This window comes from Crocodylus porosus, unplaced genomic scaffold, assembly GCF_001723895.1.
Source record: "Crocodylus porosus isolate Cpor-Errol unplaced genomic scaffold, CroPor_comp1, whole genome shotgun sequence".
Lineage (NCBI taxonomy): Eukaryota > Metazoa > Chordata > Crocodylia > Crocodylidae > Crocodylus > Crocodylus porosus.
Genome location: NW_017728909.1, coordinates 25,473,148 through 25,480,387, shown reverse-complemented (window position 1 = coordinate 25,480,387; position 7,240 = coordinate 25,473,148).

Here is a 7,240-nt window from a genome sequence, read left to right as displayed (position 1 = left end):
CGCTGCCGCCGGGCGGGGCTCGGCCGGCGGCGGCCGCGGGTTCCGGCCGTCGCGCGTGGTGGTTGTGGCCAAGACCACGCGCTACGAGTTCGAGCAGCAGCGCTACCGCTTCGCCGGGCTCTCCGAGGACGACCTGCGCCAGTTGGTGAGTGCGGCCCCGGCCCGGCCCGGCGTGCGGGCAGCCCCTGCTTTGGGCCGGCTGCAGCGGGTGGAGCACCGGGGCAGGTGCAGCGGGACTGGGGCAGCCCCCATGCGCGGAGGGGGCTGGCAAACTGGCCCATGCCACTCATCCAGAGTTTGACACCTCTGGTGTGTAAGATGCCCCTGTGCCCTGCCATCTGACTGTCCTTAAAAAGCAGCTCCATCCTGCAGGCAAGACCTCCCATAGCCTCCCAAATGACTGCTTGCTTTGGTCCTGGAGCCCCCCTCCTTGGAGTCATTGCACACTAGAAATATTCTCCAGCTTCAAACCTCCTAACTCCTGAAGTGACCCTTGTATGCAGGAATGTGAGCAGCAGCCCAGTGATGCTGGATGTGAATGGGCCATTAGTGCTGCTGTCTTAACCCACTAAGCCAGTGGCTCTCAGTCTGTGGTAGGGATACCACCAGTGGTATGCAGACAACCTGTCAGTAGTATGCGTTAGCAGATTTATTGTAATTACCTTATGTAACAGGATTTTGCTGGTGGTAGTTAAGGTTGTATTGTTTTAAATTGGTAGTGCACAGTCTGTCTGACTTGGGGAACCGCTATGTTAAACTGTTAATTTCTTAATAGCTTCCATTTACATCCAATGACTTTATCCTGCAGGGTAGGAAGCTTGTTCTTTTCTACTGGGTAAGAAAAATCATGTGATGCAGCTCTCATGTAGTTAGTCCACAAGGTGCAAGTCTACCTGCTTTCTGCCTGATTTCAGACTAATATGGCTAACTACCTCTTATTTAATCCTGCAGGACACTTTCTTCTTCTCTTCCCCTTTGGAAATCTTTCCATTAGGAGGACAAACACTGAAGGTTCAGTTTAACAGTGGTAGTCTGAATTGGTATGGGTCATCTCATAGTAATTCAAAGGGCTCATAAATCAGTTACTTTTTGGTTAGAAATCCTAAGAACTGCTAGCAGGCTGTAAAGAAATGTCCTAATATTTGTCTTGGGATATGTGATATTGTTAGTAAAGGCTGTAAGTTAATGGCCAAGTAAATGCCAAGATAATAATTTCATGGTGTCTTTAGTTTTGGGTCTTCTAATGTTTCTTCTTAAGGGGATTAAGTTTTTCCTTTGCTGCACATTATCTAAGCTACACAAATCGCAGCTCTACCACTTCCTTTTTATGGCTTCTAAGATCCTGTAATTTCCCCCCCCCCCCCAAACCTTTCCAGCTTCCCAGCCAAATCTTCTCGTCCTTATTTCCTACCCCAGCTTCTACAAAATCCTTACAGAAACTCATAGCTGCCTATTCAGTATAAATGTAATATAGTTGCTAAAGTAACTTTTTTCTTACCCTTTCTTTTTCTTCCCTCAGTTGGCAGTTCAGTGGCTCTGGCATCAAATCTCAGGGGTTTTTTCTTACCATTTTCAAAGCATAACAGATCTCTGCTCCTCCCTACTTAAATTCCTTAGTCAGGTTTCAGAAAGTCCCCTCATCTACCATTGTTCCCATGCTTGTCTACTAGAGGTGCACTGATATATCAGTCTCATCTTGTATCAGCACCGATATAAGGAAAATTGACATTATCAGCTACATTGGCCAAAAAAAGCCGACAGTGTTGCTGATTTAAATACTCTGTGCATGCGCGCAGCTGCAGTGCAGCATTTGAGCAGACAGAAGTGCATCCTGGCAACATGGAGAGCAGTGTCCGACTGGTAAGTCTGTTGTTGGGGAAGGAGTGGGGGGAACAGACTGATGCCCCCCCCGTGGTGAGGCAGGGAGTGCAGGGCTGGGGCAGGTACTGCACAGCTGCAGTGGGGCATAGGATTTAGCCACAAGCAGCTCATCTGTGGGGTGTGGGATGGGCGGGTGGTTCCTGCCACTGTGCATACTCTGGGAGGGAATGGGGGATGTGTGCCTCTCCCAATCTGTGTGGGTGAGGGTGGGACTACCACTGCAGGCTAGGGCTGGGGGCAGCACTGGGCTGTTCCCAGTGGGGGGTTGGGCAAGGGCTGCATTTGGGGCAGGCAGCAGCAGTGCTGGAAATGGGGCTATGGGGGGATGCAGGCACCACAGAGTTCTCTGTTGGGCCCCTTCCCCCCAGCGCTGCTGGTGCCTGCCCCAAGCACAGCCCTTGCCTAACCCCCACACTGGGAAGAGTCAAGTGCTGGCCCCAGCCCGCAGCAGCAGCCATCCTCCATGCCCCCCGGATGAGCTGTGGCTCTGTCCCAGCCCCACTCCCTCCCTCCTTCACTGTAGGCCCCGCCACTTCCCCCTGCCCACTAACAACTTCCCACTAAAAACACTTACCAGCCAGACCCTGCTCTAAGCTGCCAGGCCGCATATAGTCAGTAGAGTAGGTATTGGCCAACATAGCTCGTTAAAAATCAGCCTTTGGTATCAGCCCAAAAAATCTCTATCAGTGCACCCCTATTGTCTACCTGTTTGCCAGTCTCTATATCAGTGGTACAGAAGGGCCGGAAGAGTGGCTCACAGTCAGCATGTGGGAGTGATACAGTGTGCTTGGCTGTGCACTGGCCTGACCCCAAGGACCAGATCCAGCCATAGAGTGCCCCTGCATGCTGACTTTGCTGTACTCCAGTGCAGGCAATGCTACCATTGCTCCTTCACTGCCAGATTTCTGGACTTGTGGAGTGGGAGCTCCTTGGGCCAGATGACAGCTCTGAGCTGGAGGTTCAACACCCCTGCTCCCTACATAGTTGCCTCTATACCTTCTTTGATGTGGCTTAAGTATATTAAGATCTTATCTAAGACTTCTGCCTTCTTCACAATAAAGTCCCTCTTAAAGAGCCATTTCTTGCTTTGTTGCCCATTATAAATCTAGTTGCCTTGATTGTCATTCAAGTTTTTGTAGCCACTTGCCTGCCTAGGGACAGCCAGGAAAGTCTAGGTGAATCAACAGGTGTGCAGTCCATGTGGATGAGTTAGTGTTATTAAACCTCCATGGCAACGCTCTCATTCAGATGTGTGAAATGGTTTTAGTTCACTGTAGCTGAGCCCTTTTTGAGCCAAACTTATTTTCTATAGACAAGAATTAAGCTGCAATAATCTGAAGTAATTTTATACCCAGACAGGAGTATAATGTGCATTGACTGTGTTATTTTAATTGATATTTCTTAAATCAGCTAATTGTACCTGTTCAGAAAAGTCTTTGGACTGTAAGCCCCTTTGAGTCATTCTTTCCAGATATCTGGAAAGCAAGCTGCAGATTACAGTTGCTATCATAAATACTTTAAGGCAAAACCTTTCTTCTTTTAACTTAGCCTTACCCAATTGTCATGAAATTGTGACAGTTTGCATACAGAATGGAGGCACACATTTGTATGCCTGTAAGAAAAAACTTGCTGGTATAATTGTACTTCTATAAAGCCTTGAATAGATGCTTATTCCAGAATATGAGCCTTTTCCTAGTTTAGTTGATATCTCCTTTAGAATGTCTGCCCAGTAAGTTATAATATAACTCTAGCGATATAAATGTCTCTATGTAGACAAACCCTCACTTACACTACATGCAGTTTTGCAATGATGATTTGGACTTTTGCTCTGTAGATACACATGCTAAAAAAAGATTTGTTCATCAAGTTGAAAGGTTTGTTTGCCTTTTTGTTCCAAGTTCCTAATTTTGGATGCTGCTGTTTTCCTGAATTTTCTTCAGCTTGTTTGTAGGATTGTCCATTTTCCTTGCTCATATTTTCAGGCTGTTTGTAACTGGCTTTTCCTGACTCTCTCTCTTTTCCCCCCCCCCTTAAATCTGAGCACGCTGACAGATCTTGGGCAATTGCAGAGTCAACCTTTGTAAGGCCCTAAGAAATTGGAACCCTTAAAGCAATGAAGAGTAGAAATGTCTTTTCTTAGTGTATCACTTTTTTAGTAGGCATTGTGTTTAGTCTATCAAATGGAAGTAACTTTAAGATGGATGGATAGATAGTTATCTGCTTTACTTATTTCTGTTAGATGTTTGAGCAGGCAGGGACCGATTGTTTGACCTGGAGTAGTACTTGATGAGTTGGGACACAGCCGTTACTGCATGTGACCCCTTTTGAAGTGTGCCTTTACAAGGACATCCCTTCCCTTGCCAGAGTGCTTTTGTTGACAGGTCTGTCTCATCTAAAACGTTTATGGTTGTTTTTTGTGTGTTTAATGTTCTAGCTGAGGAACTTTCCAGGGTCACAGTTTGGGATAAGTCACTTTTAAATAGAGAAACATTCAGCTTTGGTCAACTAGAGACGGTTTGCCCCCTTTTTTTTTTTTCCTCCTGTGGATAAACTGGGTGGAAGTGCAGAGTTTTGGATAGGAATGTGTTGTATGGGAGCTGCTCTGTTCTCTGGTGGTCTGTTACGGAAATCCAGAAGGTACTGCTATGTTCTTAGTAGCTAACTTAATGACCCCATCCTCCCTTTTACCACTTAATTTCATGTCCAGAGAGCAAAATTGTTTGGGAAGGCCTTTCAAACTTACTGCTTTTTCAAGGGAGTTCTTTATAAAGAACTCTTAAATACTGTATTTTCAGTGTTAATAGTGGTATTCTTCCCCTCACAGGGGCATGAATGCTTAGGACACCAAAGGGCATGTCTATATGTGTGCTTTAATGCTCATTAGCCTATTTTAATGTGCATTAGAGCATCACTGAAAAAGTGCTCTTTAGTTAATGCGCATTAAGATAGGCTAATGCACATTTTCCTAGTAGCTCACAATGGAGGTACTAGATATAATGCTCATAAATGAAAGTGTGTTAATGCATTTGTAGATGCACCCAAAGAGACTTGGCCCACAAATAGAAGCAAAGTATTTGTTTTTGCCTTTCATTTCAGTTAATCTTTAAATGCTTTTTTTTTTTTTCTTTTTCACAGATTTAGGTGTGTGCATAGCTTTGCATGATGTGAGTTTAGTTTTGTTAAGCTTGTGTGTCGTAGAGGATCCAGGATGAAAGATTTAGCCTACTTCATTTTTTAGGATCCCATTCCTTGCTTTTTCTTCCTGGTAGGAGAGAACTGTGAAGACTAAATATATTTGTCAATACCTCTTTTAAAGTGTGCTCTACTAGTGCTCTGTAATTCCCCACACCCCATCCCCTTCCCTGTTGGAGGGACAAGTGCCTCCCCACCATCCGTGCTACCCTGCCGCAGTCCCAGCACCCAGACACCTTCCCCGAAATCCCCCTGACCTCCACAGACCCCTGACAGTCCCCAATCCCTGGCCTTCCAACTTCCATCTCCTATACACTTAACTGGATCTGGCTGTTGGGACTGCTTCCACCACTTTGCCTGTCTGTATGTGGGCCATGTGCTTGAGCGTGGACATGCACGTGGTGCCTTCTGCCTCCAATTACCCTGCCCTCTCCCCATAACCCCAAGGAGGCTGGTAAGCTGCTAGCCTGCAGGGGGAAACCCACGGTTTCCTGAGATATTTCTCCTTTAAACAGGAAAATCTGAATTTTTCTCTTCAAATGAGAAAATCCATGTTTTTCTCCAACAGATGGAAAACCCAGATCCCTGGTAATTATTCTAAGGTTTGTATATCACATAATTATAACTAAGGTAGACTTGATTAAAATCAAATCAATTTTAATCATGACTTGAAATTACTGGTCAAAAAGCCTCAATTTAAGCATTGTTTTCTACAAAAAGTGCATTCTTTTTGTTTGATGTTCTTTATTTGTTTAACTTCTTGAAACTTTGCACTTTCAGAGAGGTAAGGGCTTCACTAAGTACACACACTTGCAGAGAGACAAGAGGGCTGAAGGTCAGGTAATCAGGTCTGTTATCTTTCATCTCCATATACTGCTTTTAACAAGGATGTTACACAAATCCACAGTTTGAGAAGTGAAGCTAAGCGTCACAGATCTTCTAGACTGAGCATTGAGTCCCATTGGGTAGAGGGGTTTTCTTTAATTGTTACTAATTTATTGAGGAACGTTTGAGAACCCCATAAGATTGGGCTCCTAATATAGTCCAACTTATAAAACTTTTCTAAAGAAGTTCCATGAATATATTGTTTCAAACAGTATATCATTAGAAGTGATAATCCCTATTCTATGATATCTTTGAGGTTTAACGTATCTTAAATTAAAACTATCTTTACATAGATTTTTTTTTAAAAGCATCTAAAAAAAAACTGATTCAACTAAAAAAAGCTAACAATTTTTTTTTAATTAAAAAAAAAAAAAAAGATATTTTAATCCACTCTAGGCTGCACTCCCCTATTCAGTAATTGACCCACACTTTCCCTGATCTTCCTCTTGTTTCTGACATGCTTGTAGAAACCCTTCTTGTTCCCCTTCACATCCATTCCTAGCTGCAACTCGCACTTTGGCCGTCCTGACTTCACCCCTGCATGCCCAGGCAGTGCTCTTATTTTCCTCCCTATTAATTTGTTCAAGCTTCCACTTTTAAGCTTGCTTTATGTGACTTAGTTTACTGAAGAGTTCCCTGCTACACCAAGCTGGTCTTCTGCCATACTTGCTCGTCTTCCTGTGCATTGGGATGTTGTGTTCCTGTACTGTCAGTAAGGCTTCTTCAAAATACAACCAGCTCTTCTAGACTCTTCTCTCTTTCAGACTGATTTCCCAGGGGATTCTGCCCAGTTCCCTGAGCAAGTCGAAGTCTGTTTTTCTGAAGTCCAGGGTCCTTCCTATGCTGCTGTCTATCCTTCCCTTTCCTCAGGATACTGAACTCAATCATTTCATGGTCACTGCTGCCCAAGTTGCCATTCACTATACTACATTCCCCACCAATTCTTCCCTGTTTGTGAGCAGCAGGTTAAGAAGAGCATGGCCCCTAGTTGGCTGCTTTAGCACTTGCACCAGGAAGTTGTTCCCAAAGCTCTCCAAAAACTTCCTGGATTGCCTGTGCACTGCTGTATTGCCCTCCTGACAGATGTCAGGGTGATTTAGTCCCCCATGAGTACCAGGGTCTATGATTGGGAAACGTTTGATAGTTGTTGGAAGAAAGCCTCATCTGCCATGTCCTCCTGGCCTGGTGGCCTATAGCAGACCCCACCACAACATCACCCTTGTTGCTCTCCCCTCTGACCCTAACCCAGAGACTTTCAACAGGCCTATCTCCCGTTTTATAC